Consider the following 20,646-nt stretch of genomic DNA (forward strand, 5'->3'; position numbering starts at 1 on the left):
TATCAATTAAGTCCATCTTGTTTGATGTATCATTTAAAGCTTGTGTTTCCTTATTTATTTTCATTGTGGATGATCTGTTCATTGGTGAAAGAGGGGTGCTAAAGTCCCCTACTATGATTGTGTTACTGTCGATTTCCCCTTTTATGGCTGTTAGCATTTGCCTTATGTTTTGAGGTGCTCCTATGTTGGGTGCATAAAATTATACAATTGTTATATCTTCTTCTTGGATTGATCCCTTGATCATTATGTAGTGTCCTTCTTTGTCTCCTGTAATAGTCTTTATTTTAAAGTCTTTTTTGTCTGATAGGAGAATTGCTACTCTAGCTTTCTTTTGATTTCCATTTGCATGGAATATCTTATTCCATCCCCTCACTTTCCATCTGTATGTGTCCCTATGTCTGAAGTGGGTCTCTTGTAGACCACATACATACCGGTCGTGTTTTCGGATCCATTCAGCCAGTCTATGTCTTTTGGTTGGAGCATTTAATCCATTTACATTTAAGGTAATTATTGATATGTATGTTCTTATTACCATTTTCTTAATTGTTTTGGGTTTCTTATTGTAGGTCTTTTCCTTCTCTTGTGTTTCCTGCCTAGAGAAGTTCCTTTAGCATTTGTTGTAAAGCGGGTTTGGTGGTGCTGAATTCTCTTAGCTTTTGCTTGTCTGTAAAGGTTTTAATTTCTCTGTCGAATCTGAACGAGATCCTTGGTGGGTCGAGTAATCTTGGTTGTAGCTTTTCCCCTTTCATTACTTTAAATATGTCCTGCCAGTCCCTTCTGGCTTGCAGAGTTTCTGCTGAAAGTTCAGCTGTTAACCTTACGAGGATTCCCTTGTATGTTATTTGTTGTTTTTCCCTTGCTGCTTTTAATATTTTTTCTTTGTATTTAATTTTTGATAGTTTGATTAATATATGTTTTGGCATGTTTCTCCTTGGGTTTATCTTGTATGGGACTCCCTGCGCTTCCTGGACTTGATTAACGATTTCCTTTCCCATATTAGGGAAGTTTTCAACTATAATCTCTTTAAATATTTTCTCAGGGTCTTTCTTTTTCTCTTCTACTTCTGGGAACCCTATATTCGAACGTTGGTGCGTTTAATGTTTTCCCAGAGATGTCTCAGATTGTCCTCAATTCTTTTCATTCTTTTTTCTTTATTTTGCTTTGCAGTAGTTATTTCCACTATTTTATCTTCCAGGTCATTTATCCATTCTTCTGCCTCAGTTATTCTGCTATTGTTTCCTTCTAGAGAATTTTTAATTCCATTTATTGTGTTGTTCATCATTGTTTGTTTGCTCTTTAGTTCTTCTAGGTCCTTGTTAAACGTTTCTTGTCTATTCTCCATTCCAGTACCAAGATTTGGGATCATCTTTGCTATCATTACTCTGAATTCATTTTCAGGTAGACTGCCTATTTCCTCCACATTTGTTTGGTCTGGTGGGTTTTTACCTTGCTCCTTCATCTGCTGTGTGTTTCTGTGTCTTCTCATTTGGCTTTGGGGACTGTGTTTGGGGTCTCCTTTTCAGAGGCTGCAGATTCGTAGTTCCCGTTGTATTTGGTGTCTGCCCCCAGTGGCTAAGGTTGGTTCAGTGTGTTGTGTAGGCTTTCTGATGGAGGGGACTGGTGCCTGTGTTCTGGTGGGTGTGTCTGGATCTTGTCTTTCTGGTGGACAGATCCGCATCTGGTGGTGTGTTTTGGGGTGTCTGTGACCTTATTGTGCTTTTCGGCAGCCTCTCTGCTAATGGGTGGGCCTGCATTCCTGTCTTGCTAGTTGTTTGGCATGGGATGTCCAGCACTGGATCTTGCTGGTTTCTGAGTGGAGCTGTGTCTTAGCGTTGAGACGGATATCTCTGGAAGAGCTTTCACCATTTGATATTACATGGTGCCAGAGGTCTCTGGTAGACCAATGTCCTGAACTCGGCTCTCCCACCGCAGAGGCACAGGCTTGACACCCGGCTGGAGCACCAAGACCCTGTCAGCCACACAGCTGAGGGTGAGAGCAAGAGGTAGCTTTGGTACATCTCAAAGACCACCAATGAGGTTCACTGACCATTTTTCTCTCCAGAAGTGAAGAAAACAAAATTCAGACTTTGGCTAGTCAGCCACTTTGGTAGCCAGCCTCCAAGATGGACCTAATTATCCCCTAATTATCTCCCAGTCTCCACGTACCAGTGTGGCTCCTCGCACTTGAAAAGGGTTGACTGTTTAACTAATAAGAAATTGCAGAAATGACAAAGTGCAGCTTCCAAAGTTATAAAAGACATTGCAGCTTCTGCTTTGGTTTCTGCTAGATCACTCATCCTGGGGTAAGCCAGCTGCCATGTCATGAGGACACTCAAGCAGCCCTAAGGAGAGATCCATGTGGCAAGGAACTGAGGCCTCTTACCTACAGCCACGTGCGTGAGTCATCTCAGAAGTCAAAAGATTTAATCTTTTAAATTTTTGGTTGTGTTGGGTCTTCGTTGCTGCACAGGGTTTCTCCAGTTGTTACTAGAGAAGCAGGGGTCACTCATCGTTGTGGTGCACGGGCTTCTCCTTGCGGTGGTTTCTCTTGTTGTGGAGTATGGGCTCTAGGTGCATGGGCTTCAGTAGTTGTGTCATGCAAGCTCAATAGCTGCTGCTTGCAGGCTCTAGAGCACAGGCTCAGTACTTGTGGCACACGGGCTTAGTTGCTCTGCGGCATGTGGGATCTTCCCAGACCAGGGATGGAACCCCTGTTCCCTGCATTGGCAGGCAAATTCTTACCCACTGTGCCACCAGGGAAGTCCAGTGTGCTCTTTTTTAAACCTAGTCTGTTTTCATTATTTTGTATCTTAACGATTCTGTATTAAAGAAAAAAATAATACTCCTTTCTACCTCTCCTCTTTGAGGATTATATATGAAGAAGTATGTCATTTATTAACCTCAAATTTTCACCTTACTTTTAAGAAGTAATCACAATGTCAAGTATTTAATACTTTTCACTTCCACCTTGAAAAGCATGGATATTAAAGTGCTAATACAATTACCTTCCCTGGTCTATCTTTTTTAGTTTTTGTTATGTATAAAAAACAACAAAAAACATGCATGGTTTGTAAGGAAATGACAAATTTCAGAAAATTCAGCATCTGAATACACTCTAAACATAGCTTCTAGATAAAGACACAGAAAATTGCCAGATACTCAGAGGCCCCCTGGTCCCATTCTAGTGACTCCCCTTAAGGTTTAATATTGTTCTGGTATCTAACAAAAAGATAACTTTACCTGTATTTTGTATTTTATATAAATGTTATGGCACAGTAAAATCACTTTTGGAGTGGGCTTTTTTATTTTATGTTGTTTGTGAATATGCCTACATGGTTGCCTGTTGTTGTGATCATGCATTGCCACTGTTGCATAGGATTCCATAATGTAAATATTTAACTATTAATTAATTTATTCCAATGTGTATGACAATATGAGTGATTTTCAGTTTGTGTCTATTGAGAACAGCACTGGTATATAAATTCTAGAACTTGAGCTTTGGTGGTGTGTGTATAAATTATTGTTCAGTATACACGTAGTAGTAAAATTTTCGAGTCATATCTTTCTTGTGTTTAACTTTTTAGATATTTCTAAATATTTTCAAAACATTTGTATGATTTTTCATCTTCAGCAGCAGTGAATGAGATTCAAGGATTATACACATTCTTGTCAAACTTGATAATACCTGTCATTTTCATTTGAACTTTCTGTTTGGTGAGTGATAATTCCAGGTATCACGCTTTTGCATTTAATTGACTACTAAGAAGCCAAGCATCTTTTGATATGTTTACTTAACATTCTGTACTCTCTTTTTTGAAATATCTTTTGGTATATTTCCCCCATTTTGCTATTCCATTATCTTCTTATTGAAGACTTCCTTTTTTTTTTTTTTTAATATCTGAAGACTTCTTATTTAGGAGTTTTTAATACATGCTTGAGATGAGTTCTTCTCTCTTTCTGTCTCTCCTTCTCTTTCTTTAGATGAGTGTCAGTTTTTAATGTTAATAACATCTAATTTGTTATTTTCCTCTTTATTTATTTAGTCTTATTTCTATTTATTTATTTAGTCTTTTTACCTGTAGCAGAACACATTATTTATTGTAAACCACAAATATGTTTTCATTTCTTCAATAAATGTAATTATTAAGCTTTAAATTTAAGTTAACTTTCTAAACTAAATATGTTGTATGATAGTGAGTATTATTTTTTCTATGACAGCTGAAAGGTTACATTTATTCAGAAAATGTTGTATCAGCTTTCTTTTCATTTGCTCCTACTTCTCATTGATTCACAGTGGTAAACATCACTTCATCCATGGATCTGACTTTTCTCTGATTTCTCATGGTCATTCTCACTAATTCGTCTTGCCTCCTGAAATCTTTAGCAATCCCCTTATTCCACAGAAGCAAAAACCTTCCTTGGGCCTTTTTCCTCAGAAGATTGATTATTCCCACATTTTAAATGGGAGATTGCAATAAGTTAGGAGAAAATGCCACAAGGGTCTCTCATTTTTTTTTCACATCCTGTATCAGCCTCTGCTTGCACTCTCTGTTCAAAGATATTTGTGCAACACATTGATGGAAGATGCCACTTGTTTCTCTCCTTGGGGAAAAGACAGATTAATTACCTAACAAATAAAATAAAGAGAGTGTCTTGCTCTTTTCAAATGTTGGACAGGATTGCTTGCATCCTAATTTAAATGTTTCAGGTGACTGAAGCTTAAGATTCCTAAGCTTTAATCCATACTTGCACCATGCACAGTACCCAACAGGAGAGCTTTACATAACCCCATGAGACACTTGTGTGCAAGTGGAACAGATAAAAATATAAAACTATTGCTGTCTTCTTGTGTCATAAAAATGATTTTTTGTCTCATTTAAAATATTTTTTTTCTAAAATCCAAAAACGTGTCAGGCTAAAATATTGTTATTTCAAGTATGGTAAAATCGAAGACCCTTCAAATTTCTTTCCAGTTTTGTTGATGATGGGATGCCGTCAGAGATATGACTTCATTAATAAACACAATAGGTAAGATTCCTTCATAGGCCTGATTGGGGAATATGAAAATAAACCCCAGAAAAATCTGGACATTTTCTAGTTCTCAAATACTGGTTAAGATGGTAGAAAGGGCCCTTCATTGTCCTATATGTTAATGCAGATCAATTGTGAGAGGTGGGGATAAAACAAGCAGCCTAAATATCCTTTATGTTTGTTGTACTACTAGTAGAAAGAGGAAGGGTCAACATGTCACCATGGTTGATATAGCAAATAAGCTGCTTGAAACTACACAGAAATGTACCTGCTTGTATTTTCTGTGCAGTTACCCTCTCTTTTAGTGTGTCCTGATACCTCCCTCAACTTATGTACCAACTCCAGCAGCATTAAGCAGAAATCCAAAGAAACCTATTCTTTGGAATTATGAGGAAGGGAAGAGTCAAACATTTTATAACACGCTCTATACAAGGATACACGTCACCATCCTTATCTATGTCGTGCCATGCATGGAGGGTCAGTAGGTTCAGGGGATTCTGGAAACACCAAGTTCTGTGGGGTTAATCACAGTTCCATTCATGGGCAGTAAAAGAGAAGGGCCTTATCTTGGTCACTTTCTCAATGCTAGTAGCTACAAAAAGAAGAGGATAGCAGACATCTTAGGGAGAAGAACCAACATTAAATGAAATGTCCTAATTACTCTAGGCAACCTCTCATGGTGGCCTCCCATAGCTCCTCAAATCCCTACATACTTGCACAAGGGATAGTGTAATATTACTGGAGTGTCTGACTGCAGATTAACATTATTTTTGTTGAAAAAAATAAAAATAGGTTCAAGTGATAGGGTTTGAAAAGGGTTCACAGTGTGAAGGAAACTATTTTAACAATGTGGACAGAACCCTTTGGATGGATTTATCATGTTTTTCTTTTTTTTTTTTTTGCTGCTTCAGAATCTGTAGTAGCGATTGGTGTGTTCCATGATACATCCCTGCTTCTTATAAGTTTTAGATGGAATAACCCATTAGGAAGAAGTGCACGTAAGGAAGATTAGTGAGTCAAACTCCTCTGCCCTCTGTCAGCAGTGGGTGCAAAGGGATTTAGACCAAGTGCTTTCATCCTTTGATTTGCAAAGTTTTCACTATATGAATGATGTTTTGTTTGTTTGCAGGTCAGGAGCCTTGGTCTCAATATCCGTTTAAAAAGTGTTATCACGTGTCTGCCAGAAAGAATTGCTGACGATACTGGGAAAAATTGAGAGTTATCCTTAACAATTAAGGGTTTTGTAGCAACATGGATGGACCTAGAGATTGTTATACTGAGTGAAGCAAGTCAGACACAGAAAGACAGATATCATATGATATTGCTTATATGAGGAATCTATAAAAGAAAAAAAAAGGTACAAATGAATTTATTTACACAACAGAAATAGAATCATGGATATAGAAAACAAACTTATGGTTACCAGGGAATAAGTGGGGAAGGGATAAATTGGGAGATTGGGACTGACTTATACACACTACTATATATAAAATAGATAAAGACCTGCTTTATAGCACAGGGAACTCTACTCAGTGGTCTGTACTGGCGTATACGGAAAAAGAATCTTATAAAAAAAAAACAAGGGTTTTGGGATTATATAATAAATATAAATGTGCAAACCTTTAACATGAAAGGAAAAATCAGTTAATTCTGTGGTCCCTGTTATGGTGTAAATATTTTGTACCTCTAATTTTAAAATTTTGAAACCCAGCTCCCATGTTGATGGTATTAGGAGGTGGGGCTTTTGGGAGGTGATTAGGTTATGAGGCCAGAGACCTCAAACATGGGATTAGTGACCTAAAAAATGTAGCACACAGAAGATCTTATGCCCATTCCATGATTTCATTGCCGAGCGAGAAGACCCACATTATGAACCAGAAATTGGTCCCTCGGCAGACACTAAGTCAGCTGGCAACTTGTTCTTTTTTAAAAAAAATAATTAGATAATTAATTAATTAATTTTTTGGCTGTGTTGGGTCTTTGGTGCGGTGTGAGGGCTTCTCATTGAGTGGCTTCTCTTGTTGCGGAGCACCGGCTCTAGGCGTGTGGGTTTCAGTGGTTGTGGCTCACGGGCTCAGTAGTTGTGGCCTGTGGACTCTAGAGCACAGGCTCAGTATTTGTGGTGCACGGGCTTAGTTGTTCCATGGTATGTGGGATCTTCCTGGACCAGGGCTCGAACCCTTGTCCCCTTTATTGGTAGGCAGATTCTTAACCACTGCACCTCCAGGGAAGCCCCTGGGTACTTGTTCTTGAACTTTTCAGCCTCAGCAATTATGAGAAAACAAAAATATTCTGTTGTTTATAAAATACCAAGTCTCTTGTATTTTGTTTTAGCAGTCAAAGAGCTGGCTGAGGAGAAATATCTGTGAGCTTGAAGACATATCAGGAGAAACCTTTAAATCTCAAAAGAAAAGAGAAAATGGGCAGGAAAGGAATCAACAGAACAGAGTAATCAATAATTGTGGAAAAATGAAAAATGCTGTGACCTATACATAATGGGTATAGCAGGAGGAGAAAAAAGATAATAAAGAACAGAAAATATTTTTAAAAAATGACTGAGAATCTCCCCAAATGAATGTCTGACACTAAATCCACAGCATCCAAACTTAGAAGAACATATGAATAGTAAAGAAAACTGACCAATATCTCTCAGGAACATCAATGCAAAAATCCTCAACAAAATATTACCAAATCGAATCCAACAATATTTTGAGAGAATTTTATATCATGAATGAGAGGAAATAATCCCAGGTATGAAAGGCTGGTTCCACATTCTAGAATCAAATAATTATATCCATCATATCAACACCTTAAAGACAATCATTAGCATATCAATAGATTCAGAAGACCTTTGAAAAAATCTAACACCCATTCTTCATAAAAACTCTCAGTTAAAGAAATAGACTGGAGCTTTCTCAAGTTGATAACAAAGATTTACAGGAAACTTTTATCTGACATCATGATTAATGGTCAAAACCATGAAGCTTTTCCACTAAGTTCAGGTAAAAGCAAGGATGTCCCCTTTCATGACTCTTTTTCCATATTTTACTCCAAGTCCTTGCTAATGCAATAAGGCACGAAAATAAATAAAACAAATACAGATTGGGTAGAAAAAAATGAAAGCAACCTAAGTAAAATGTGGACCAATATACTTTATGGACACCTCACCAAAGAAAATAGACACTATGCATATAAGTATACAGAAGAATAATCCAGATTACATGCTGCCATGAAAAAGCAAATTAAAAATACAATTCCATACCACTATGTAACACTTAGAATGGCTAAAATGTGAACAATGACAAGAACAAATTCTGTAGGAGATGTGGAACAATAGGAAATGTCATTTGTCATTGGTGGAAATGAAAAATAATACAGCTACTTTGGTAGTCTGATTGACACTTGCTAGAATATTGAGCATTCCCTTACTGTACAATCTGTCAAGTGTTCTCATGGATATTTACTGAAAGTAGTTTAAAACATACTTCCAGAGGAAAACCTGCGTATGGATATTTATAGCACCTAATTCAATATTGCCAAAATGTGAATGAAACTAAGGTGTCCTCCAATAGGTGAATGAAATGATATAGTATTAATATAGTCTGGGAATGGGATAATATTGAGCACTAAAAAAGTAAGCTATCAAGCCATATAAAGAGATGGGAATTCTTTTTTTTTCTTTTGAAATATAGGTGATTTTCTTTATTTTGAATTTAAATTTTATTGGAGTATAGTTGATTTACAATGTTGTGTTCATTTCAGCTGCACAGCAAGTGATTCAGTTACACATATGCATATATTCATTCTTTATCAGATTCTTTTCTGATAACGGTATTCCCACAATACTGAGTAGAGCTCCCTGTGCTATACAGTAGGTCCTTGTTGCTTATCTGTTATATATAGTAGTATTCGTATGTTTACCCCAAGCTCCTGATTTATCCCTACCCCCCACCTCTCCCCTTTGGTAACCATAAGTTTGTTTTCCAACTCTGTGAGTCTGCCTCTGTTTTGTAAGTTAGTTCATTTGTATCAATTTTTAGCTTCCACCTAGAAGTGATATCATCCAATATTTGTCTTACTCTGTCTGACTTACTTCACTTAGTACAATCATCTCTAGGTCCATCCATGTTACTGCAACTGGCATTATTTTCTTCTATTTTATGGCTGAGTCATATTCCATTATATATATGTATCACATATTCTTTACCTATATTCATATGTTGATGGACATTTTGGTTGCTTCCATGTCTTCGTTATTGTAAAGAGTGTTGCAGTGAACATTGGGGAAGATGTGTCTTTTCGATTTATGCTTTCCTCCAGATATGCACACAGGAGTGAACTTGCTGGACCATCTGGTAGCTCTATTTTATTTTATTTTACTTCATTTCATTTCAATTTCAATTTTTTTGGAATAGAGTTGATTTACAATGTTGTGTTACTTTCTGCTGCACAGCACAGTGAAGCAGTTATACATATATCCAATCCTTTTTGGATTCCTTTCCCATACAGGTCATTACAGAGTATTGAGTAGAGTTCCCTGTGCTATACAGTAAGCCCTTATTTGTTATCTCTTTTATATATAGTGGTGTGTATATGTCAATCCCAATTTCCAAATTATCCCTCCCACCTCCCCTTACTCTGGTAACCTCCATTCTGTGATCCATAGTGGCTGTTACCAATTGGCATTGCCACCGATAGCATAGAATTGGTGGTGCAGTGGTTAAGAATCTGCCTGCCAGTTCAGGGGACACAGGTTGGAGCCCTGGCCAGGGAAGATCTCACATGCCACAGAACAAGTAAGCCCGTGCACCACAACTACTCAGTCTGTGCTCTAGAGCCCACGAGCCACAACTACTGAAGCCTGTGTGCCTACAGCATGTGCTCCACAACAAGAGAAGCCACCACAAAGAGAAGTCTTCGTACCACAATGATGAGTAGCCCCCGCTTGCTGCAACTAAAGAAAAGCTGCGCACAGCAACGAAGACCCAACGCAGATTAAAAAAAAATAAGTAGTAGGTTTCTCTTTTTTCCACACCTTCTGAAGCATTTCTTGTTTGTAGACATTGTGATGGTGGCTATTCTGAGTGGTTCCAGATGATACTTCTTTGTACATCTGATTTGCATTTGTCTAACATAAAGCAATGGTGAGTATCTTCATATGTGCTTTTTTTTTTGAACAGTGTCAGTAAGATTTACCCCTTGAAAAAGGGTTATTGAAAGGTTGCCTTGTTTTGAAGTCTACTTCGATTACCTACCCCAAGACATTTTTTGAGGGCTGTTGTCATTTACAGCTCCCCAGGCATTGTGAATATGAAGTGCGTATAAGGTCCAGTTTTAGAATTGTTGTTGTGGGAAACAGAAGGCGGCAGGGTTTCTACTGTCCCTCTCTGGTTACTGACACAACCTTAGGTGTAGGGCAAGTCCTGTTCTTGGGTATTAAATTAGAGTGGAATGTGCCTGTCCAAACATGTAAGGGCTTCTGTCCCATTCCTTCTTCCCCCTTACCCTTCATCCCCCGAACAAGTATAAACCCCTGCAAAATCACCTGTTGAGGGTGCTGTCTTGTAGAGTGCGATGACCCTTACGAAGGAGTCGGGAGGTCGGAACCCAAACACCAGGATATGTTGAGAGCAGGTGATTTTCCAAATGTCATCCAGCCCAGAGAGTCCACCATCCTTTGGGTGTCAGAGGGTTGGTTTAGTAGTATGAGGGCACACTTAGATCTGGAGATAGTGATCCCATGCAGAGGGGAACAGGTTGCACATGTTCAAGGGGGGCGAATTAGCTGGCATATCCTCCCGAGGTCCTCAGGCCTACAACAGTCCAGCCTTGGGACCAAATTGTGTCTGTGTCCAGGGATGTGACACTAGTACGTTCACTGCGACTAAACAAATTTAGTGATCATTTTTCTTTTCTTTAACTTAATCTTAAATTTATAATGGAGTATATAGTTGATTTATCATGTTGTGTTCATTTTTGACATACACCAACATGATTCATTTATACAGAGATAACTATATATTCTTTTTAGAATTATTTTCCCATTGAGGTTACTAAAGGGTGTTGAGAAGAGTTCCAAGTGCTCTACAGCAGGTCCATGTTGATTACAAGTTTTCTCTTTGTAAATATGTATATACTAACTCCAACCTCATGATTTATGCCTCCAACACACCTTTCCACTTTGGTAAACATAAGTTTGTGTTCTAAGTCTGGGACTCTGTTTCTGTGTTGTAAGATAGTACCTTTCTATCAATTTTTAGATTCCACCGATAAGTAATATCATATGATATTTTTCATTGCCTGATTTATGACACTTAATATGAATGTATGTAGGTCCTTCTGAGTGGCCCTAAATGGCCTTATTTCATTCACTTCATGGCTGAGTAATATTCCATTGTACATATCTACCATAATTTCTTTATCCATTCTTCCCTCCAAGGACTTTTAGGTAGCTTCTGAGTAGAGGCTTTTGTAAACAGGGCTGCATAAATTTTAGAGTGCCTGGGTCCTGTCAATTTACGTTTTTTCCAAGATACAGGCCCAGGAGTGGAAGCGCCATATGCTCTGAAGCTCTGGTTTTTAGATTTTTGAGGAATCACCACCCACTTCTCCAGAGTGGCTGTTAGCAATTTACATTCCCACCATCATCTGGTCAGGGTTCCCTTTTCTCCACACCCTGTCCTGCATTTCAGGTTTTACAGTTTGTGAGGTTGGCCATTCTGACTGGTGCGAAGTGATATCTCTTTGTAGTATTAATTTACATTGCCCGCCTGTTTTGTTGGCCAAAAATGGAGTAAGGGTTTTTCCTGAATATATTAAGGAATAACGCATACGGCCTTTTTGGCAAACTGCATCATTGGCGATGTTCAGCAGCTTTGCATGTGCTTTGATGACGAGTGCAAACTACCCCTTGAAATCCCTTTCCTGCAATTCTGCCTTGCTTACAAGGCCTTTACGAATACTTGGCTCAAGAAATGACTCCATTAGAGGTGTCAATTACAACCCTGCATGTTTGTGAATTGCAGTGCCCCTGAGCACCGGTTTTCAACTTGTTTAGGGAAGCAGACACAAAGGGGCAGGATTTCTACAGACCCATTCCAGTTACTGGGGCACCTGAAGGATAGGGAAATTCTTCTTCCAGGTAGGAAACTAGAGTGGCATATGCCTGTCCAAACATCTAAGGCTTGTGTCTCATTCCATCCCGCCATTTCCCTTCTTCACCGGAAAATTCCAAGCCGTGCAAAACCGGCTGTTGAGTGTGCTGCCTTCCCAAAGTGGGGAGACTCTAAGGAAAGGAGCTGGGGAACCCGAATACCAGGAGACGTGGAGATGAGGTGACTTCTCCAAACTCTTCCCGATCAGACGGTGTACCATCCTCTGGATGTGCCATGCATGTTTTAGCTGTAGGAAGGGTCCCCTGCACCTGGAGATATGGAACCCATGGAATGGGGGCCAGGCAGTATTACTCTAAAAGTGCTGCATTTGCTGTCCCATCCTCACGAAGCCTCTCAGACCAACGAGTGTAGAGCCTTAGGTCCCATCCAGCTCTGTGTCTAGATATGGTCAGTCCAGGTTGCATCACAGCCCTTGAACAAATTTTGTAAGAATTTCTCTCTCTCTCACTGTCTTTATTTTGTTCTTGTTATTTAATTTTATAATGGGGTATAGCTGATTTTCAATACTGTGTTTCTTGCTGCTCTACATCTATCCACTTGATTCACTTAAAGAGAGACATCAATAAATTCTTTTACAGATTCTTACCAGTCTTATATATCCTTTTCTGGTGACAACAGTGTGCTGAGTCCAGCTCTTTGAGCTATAGAGTAGGTCCTGTCGAATACCTATTTTGTTTATGGAACCATATCTGTGCTAATTTCAACCTCCTGGTTTATGCATCACCCCGCCCCACCTTTCTCCTTTAGCAGCCATAAGTGTGTTTTCTAAATGTGTGACTCCGTTTCTGTTTTGTAATTGCGTTCATGTGAAGGCATTTTTAGATACTATCTATAAGTGATACCTTATGATAAGTCTCTTTTTATGTCTGACTTATGTCACTTAGAATGATCGTACCTCAGTCTCCACGAGTTGCTGCCACTGGCCTTATTTCATTGATTTAATTGCTGAGTAATATTCCATTGTACATAAGTACCACATCTTCTTTCTCCATTTTTTCCTTCCAAGGACATGTAAGTTGTACCCAAATCGAGGTATTTCTAAACAGAGCAGCCCTAAACTTTGGGGTGCCTGTGTTGTCGATTTTTTGGTTTTCCCAAGATATACGCCCATGAGGGGAAGTGCTGTATGCTCTGTAGCTCTGTTTTTTAGAAGTTTTAAGATACAGCATACAATTCTCAAGAGTGGCCGGTGGCAAATTACATCCCGCCGATCAGCATAACAAGGCCCCGTTTTCTCCATGGCCTGTCCTGCATTTCTGGGTTTTACACTTTTTCAGCATGGGCCTTTTGACCAATGCGAAGTGAGACATTTTTGTAATGCTGATTTGCATTGCCCGCTTGCTTAGTTGGCCAAAAAGAGCATCTGCGTTCTTTCCAAAATTCATTCAGGAAACAACGCAGACGCCCTTTTTGGCCAACTGCATCATTGTCGAAGTTCTACGGAATTTCATGTGCTTTAAAGGCGAGTCCAATCTACCTGTGAAAAACTGTTTCCTACAATTCTGTCTTGCTTTGAAATTCTCTTCGTTGCCTTACCTCAATACATTTTTAGACGAGAGTTATCATTTATAACTCTGCAGATTTGTGAATTGCCGTGCTCCTGAGCTCCATTTTCCAAATCGCTTTTTAGGGAGCTGGCCGCAAACCCGCACGATTGCTTCAGGCCCTATTCTGGTTCTGGGGCGCAGGCTGGGCCTGTGGTTAATTCTTCTTCCTGATGGGAAATTAGGGTTACCAGTGCCTGTCCCAACAGCTACAGCTAGCCTCTCATGGGTCCCCCCTCTTCCCATTCATCCTCAGGAAAAATTACAACCTGTACGGAACAGGAGGTTAAAGGTGCTGATTCTCCAAGTGGGGAGATTGTTAGTAAAGCGGCTGGAATGGCGAACACGAGCACCAGGAGATAAGGAAGGAGGTGCATTTCAGAATCCTTTCTCGATCACACTGTATACCATCCACCGGGTTTCCCAAGCATTTTTTCTCTGTAGGAAGATTCCATTGAACCTGGAGATTTGGGATCCATAGAATGCGTACCACGCAGTATTACTTTAAAGGGACTGCGTTTGCTCACCCAACCTCACCAAACCTCTCAGCCCCAAGAGTGTCCACCCTTATGTCTCAATCAGCTGTGGGTCTAGATATGGTCAATCCAGGTGGCATCACAGCCCCTGAACGAATTTTGTAAGTATTTCTCTCTCTTTCACTGTCTTTGTTTCACGGGTTTTTAAAAGTAATTGATTTTTATAATGGGGTTTAGTTGCTTTTTACTGCTGTGTTTATGCCGCTTTACACCCACTTGACTCACTTACAGAGAGATATCAATACAAAGGTTTTAATATTCTTACTAGTCAGATATATTCTCGGGCGGTGAATAGGGGGTGTTGCGTCCAATTCACTGAGCAAGGAGTAGGTCTTGTGTATTACCTATTGGGTTTATGGAACGGTATCTAAGCTAATTTCAAACCCTTGTTTTATGCATCACCCCACCTCACCTTTCCCGATAAGCAGCCATAGTGTGTTTTCTAAACGTGTGACTCTGTTCTGCTTTGTAATTCAGTTCAAGGGTAGCGGTTTTTACATTCCCTCTATAAGTGATATCTTATGATAAGTGTCTTTTTTCTGTGTGACTTATTTCACATAGAATCGTTGTACCAAAATCCACTCATCATGCTGCTACTAGCCTTATGACGTTGATTTCATGGCTGAGTGATATTCTATTGTACATAAGGACCACAACTTCTTTATCCATTTTTCTCTTTCCTGGGATATTTAAGGTGTAACGAAGTTGAGGTTCTTGTCAACAGAGCAGCCCTAAACTTTGTGGTGCCTGTGTCTTGCTGATTTTTAGTTTTCCCAATTTATACGCCCATGAGTGGAAGTGCCCTATGCTCTCTAAGCTGAGTTTTTTAGATGTTTCAGGACACACCGTACATTTCTCCAGAGTGGCTGTTGGCACTTTACATCCCGCACATCACCGTAGAAAGGCTCCCGTTTCTCCATGGCCTGTCCTGCATTTCTGGTTTTGACACTTTTTCAGCATGGCCCTTTTGACCGATGGGAAGCGAGACTTCTTTGTAGCGCTGATTTGCCTTTCCAGGTTGCTTGGTTGGCCAAAAAGGGCGTATGCGTTTTTTCCTGAATATATTCAGGAAAAAACGCATACGCCCTTTTTGGCCAAGGGCATCATTGTCGAGGTTTTGCCACTTTTCCTGTGCTTTAAAGGCGATTCGAATCTCCCTCCTGAAATCTGTTTCCTGCAATTCTGCCTTGCTTTCAAATCCTCTTCGTTGCCTTCCCTCAATATATTTGTAGAAGAGAGTTATCATTTATAAGTCTGCAGGTTTGTGAATTGCAGTGCCCCTGAGCCTCATTTTTCAACTCGCTTTCTTGGGAGCTGGCCGCAAAAGCGCAGGATTGCTTCAGGCCCTATTGTGGTCCCGGGCGGCAGGCTGAGCCTGAGGTTAATTCTTCTTCCTGATGGGAAAATAGAGTGACCTGTGCCTGTCCCAACACCTAGAGCTAGTCTCTCATTGGTTCCCCCTCTTCCGGTTCATCCTCAGGACAAATTGCAACCTGTACGGAACAGGAGGTTAACTGTGCTGATTCTCCAAGGAGGGAGATTGCTAGTAATGCGGCTGGAATGGCGAACACGAGCACAAGGAGATGAGAAATGAGGTGCGTTTTGGAAACCTTTCCCGATCACACGGTGTCCCCTCTTCTGGGTTTCTCATGCATGTTTTCGATGTAGGAAGATGCCCTTGAACCTGGAGATTTCGGACCCATGGGATGGGTACCACGCAGTATTACTTTAAAGGGTCTGCGTTTGCTCACCCAACCTCACCAAAACTCTCAGCCCCAAGAGTGTCCCCGCTAATGTCTCAATCAGCTGTGGGTCTAGATATGGTCAATCCAGGTGGCATCACAGCCCCTGAACGAATTTTGTAACAATTTCTCTCTCTTTCACTGTCTTTGTTTCACGGGTTTTTAAAAGTAATTGATTTTTATAATGGGGTTTAGTAGCTTTTCACTGCTGTGTTTCTGACGCTTTACACCCACTTGACTCACTTACAGAGAGTTATCAATACATAGGTTTTAAGATTCTTATTAGTCAGATATATTCTTGGGCGGTGAATAGGTGGTGTTGAGTCCAAATCATTGAGCAAGGAGTAGGTCTTGTCTATTACATATTGGGTTTATGGAGCGGTATCTGAGCTAATTTGAAACCCTTGTTTTATGCATCACCCCACCTCACCTTTCCCGTTAAGCAGCCATAGTGTGTTTTCTAAACGTGTGACTCTGTTCTGCTTTGTAATTCAGTTCAAGGGTAGCGGTTTTTACATTCCCTCTATAAGTGATATCTTATGATAAGTGTCTTTTTTCTGTGTGACTTATTTCACATAGAATCGTTGTACCAAAATCCACTCATCATGCTGCTACTAGCCTTATGACGTTGATTTCATGGCTGAGTGATATTCTATTGTACATAAGGACCACAACTTCTTTATCCATTTTTCTCTTTCCTGGGATATTTAAGGTGTAACGAAGTGGAGGTTCTTGTCAACAGAGCAGCACTAAACTTTGTGGTGCCTGTGTCTTGCTGATTTTTAGTTTTCCCAATTTATACGCCCATGAGTGGAAGTGCCCTATGCTCTCTAAGCTGAGTTTTTTAGATGTTTCAGGACACACCGTACATTTCTCCAGAGTGGCTGTTAGCAATTTACATCCCGCCCATCACCGTAGAAAGGCTCCCATTTCTCCATGGCCTGTCCTGCATTTCTGGTTTTGACACTTTTTCAGCATGGCCCTTTTGACCGATGGGAAGCGAGACTTCTTTGTAGCGCTGATTTGCCTTTCCAGGTTGCTTGGTTGGCCAAAAAGGGCGTATGCGTGTTTTCCTGAATATATTCAGGAAAACACGCATACGCCCTTTTTGGCCAAGGGCATCATTGTCGAGGTTTTGCCGCTTTTCCTGTGCTTTAAAGGCGATTCGAATCTCCCTCCTGAAATCTGTTTCCTGCAATTCTGCCTTGCTTTCAAATCCTCTTCGTTGCCTTCCCTCAATATATTTGTGGACGAGAGTCATCATTTATAAATCTGCCGGTTTGTGAATTGCAGTGCCCCTGAGCTCCATTTTTCAACTCGCTTTCTTGGGAGCTGGCCACAAAAGCGCAGGATTGCTTCAGGCCCTATTCTGGTCCCGGGCGGCAGGCTGAGCCTGTCGTTAACTCTTCTTCCTGATGGGAAAATAGAGTGACCTGTGCCTGTCACAACACCTAGAGCTAGTCTCTCATTGGTTCCCCCTCTTCCCGTTCATCCTCAGGATAAATTGCAACCTGTACGGAACAGGAGGTTAAAGGTGCTGATTCTCCAAGGAGGGAGATTGCTAGTAAAGCGGCTGGAATGGCGAACCCGAGCACAAGGAGATGAGAAATGACGTGCGTTTTGGAAACCTTTCCCGATCACACGGTGTACCATCTTCTGGGTTTCTCATGCATGTTTTCGATGTAGGAAGATGCCCTTGAACCTGGAGATTTGGGACCCATGGGATGGGTACCACGCAGTATTACTTTAAAGGGTGTGCGTATCCTCACCCAACCTCACCAAACCTTTCAGCCCCAAGAGTGTCCACACTTATGTCTCAATCAGCTGTGGGTCTAGATATGGTCAATCCAGGTGGCATCACAGCCCCTGAACGAATTTTGTAAGTATTTCTCTCTCTTTCACTGTCTTTGTTTCACGGGTTTTTATAAGTAATTGATTTTTATAATGGGGTTTAGCTGCTTTTTACTGCTGTGTTTATGCCGCTTTACACCCACTTGACTCAATTACAGAGAGATATCAAAACATAGGTTTTAAGATTCTTACTAGTCAGATATATTCTTGGGCGGTGAATAGGGGGTGTTGAGTCCAAATCACTGAGCAAGGAGTAGGTCTTGTCTATTACATATTGGGTTTATGGATCGGTATCTGAGCTAATTTGAAACCCTTGTTTTATGCATCACCCCACCTCACCTTTCCCGTTAAGCAGCCATAGTGTGTTTTCTAAACGTGTGACTCTGTTCTGTTTTGTAATTCAGTTCAAGGGCAGCGGTTTTTACATTCCCTCTATAAGTGATATCTTATAATAAGTGTCCTTTTCTGTGTGACTTATTTCACTTAGAATCGTCGTACCTAAATCTACTCATCATGCTGCTACTAGCCTTATGACGTTGATTTCATGGCTGAGTGATATTCCATTGTACATAAAGACCACAACTTCTTTATCCATTTTTCTCTTTCCTGGGATATTTAAGGTGTAACGAAGTGGAGGTTCTTGTCAACAATGCAGCCCTAAACTTTGGGGTGCCTGTGTCTTGCTGATTTTTAGATTTCCCAATTTATACGCCCATGAGTGGAAGTGCCCTATGCTCTCTAAGCTGAGTTGTTTAGATGTTTCAGGACACACCGTACACTTCTCCGGAGTGGATGTTGGCAGTTTACATCCCGCCCATCAGCGTAGCCAGGCTCCCGTTTCTCCATGGCCTGTCCTGCATTTCTTGTTTTGACACTTTATTCAGCATGGCCCTCTTGACCGATGGGAAGCGAGACTTCTCTGTAGCGCTGATTTTCCATTCCAAGTTGCTTGGTTGGCCAAAAAGGGCGTATGCGTTTTTTCCTGAATATATTCAGGAAAAAACGCATACGCCCTTTTTGGCCAAGGGCATCATTGTCGAGGTTTTGCCGCTTTTCCTGTGCTTTAAAGGCGATTCGAATCTCCCTCCTAAAATCTGTTTCCTGCAATTCTGCCTTGCTTTCAAATCCTCTTCGTTGCCTTCCCTCAATATATTTGTGGACGAGAGTTATCATTTATAAGTCTGCAGGTTTGTGAATTGCAGTGCCCCTGAGCTCCATTTTTCAACTCGCTTTCTTGGGAGCTGGCCGCAAAAGCGCAGGATTGCTTCAGGCCCTAATATGGTCCCGGGCGGCAGGCTGAGCCTGTGGTTATATCTTCTTCCTGATGGGAAAGTAGATTGACCTGTGCCTGTCCCAACACCTAGAGCTAGTCTCTCATTGGTTCCCACTCTTCCCGTTCATCCTCAGGACAAATTGCAACCTGTACGGAACAGGAGGTTAAAGGAGCTGATTCTCCAAGGAGGGAGATTGCTAGTAAAGCGGCTGGAATGGCGAACCCGAGCACAAGGAGATGAGAAATGAGGTGCGTTTTGGAAACCTTTCCCGATCACACGGTGTACCATTTTCTGGGTTTCTCATGCATGTTTTCGATGTAGGAAGATGCCCTTGAACCTGGAGATTTGGGACCCATGGGATGGGTACCACGCAGTATTACTTTAAAGGGTGTGCGTATCCTCACCCAACCTCACCAAAACTCTCAGCCCCAAGAGTGTCCACCCTTATGTCTCAATCAGCTGTGGGTCTAGATATGGTCAATCCAGGTGGCATCACAGCCCCTGAACGAATTTTGTAACAATTTCTCTCTCTTTCACTGTCTTTGTTTCACGGGTTTTTAAAAGTAATTGATTTTTATAATGGGGTTTAGTAGCTTTTCACTGCTGTGTTTCTGACGCTTTACACCCACTTGACTCACTTACAGAGAGTTATCAATACATAGGTTTTAAGATTCTTATTAGTCAGATATATTCTTGGGCGGTGAATAGGGGGTGTTGAGTCCAAATCATTGAGCAAGGAGTAGGTCTTGTCTATTACATATTGGGTTTATGGAGCGGTATCTGAGCTAATTTGAAACCCTTGTTTTATGCATCACCCCACCTCACCTTTCCCGTTAAGCAGCCATAGTGTGTTTTCTAAACGTTTGACTCTATTCTGTTTTGTAAATCAGTTCAAGGGTTGCGGTTTTTACATTCCTTCTATAAGTGATATCTTATGATAAGTATCTTTTTCTGTGTGACTTATTTCACTTAGAATCGTCGTACCTAAATCCACTCATCTTGCTGCTACTAGCTTTATGACGTTGATTTCATGGCTGAGTGATATTCCATTGTACATAAGGACCACAACTTCTTTAACCATTTTTCTCTTTCCTGGGATATTTAAGGTGTAACGAAGTGGAGGTTCTTGTCAACAGAGAAGCCCTATACTTTGGGGTGACTGTGTCTTGCTGATTTTTAGTTTTCCCAATTTATACGCTCATGAGTGGAAGTGCCCTATGCTCCCTAAGCTGAGTTTTTTAGATGTTTCAGGACACACCGTGCACTTCTCCAGAGTGGCTGTTGGCAATTTACATCCCGCCCATCAGCGTAGCCAGGCTCCCGTTTCTCCATGGCCGGTCCTGCATTTCTGGTTTTGACACTTTATTCAGCATGGCCCTTTTGACCGATGGGAAGCGAGACTTCTTTGTAGCGCTGATTTGCCTTTCCAGGTTGCTTGGTTGGCCAAAAAGGGCGAATGCGTTTTTTCCTGAATATATTCAGGAAAAAACGCA

The sequence above is a fragment of the Balaenoptera physalus genome (assembly GCF_965194825.1).
Source record: "Balaenoptera physalus genome assembly, chromosome: 9".
Classification (NCBI taxonomy): domain Eukaryota; kingdom Metazoa; phylum Chordata; class Mammalia; order Artiodactyla; family Balaenopteridae; genus Balaenoptera; species Balaenoptera physalus.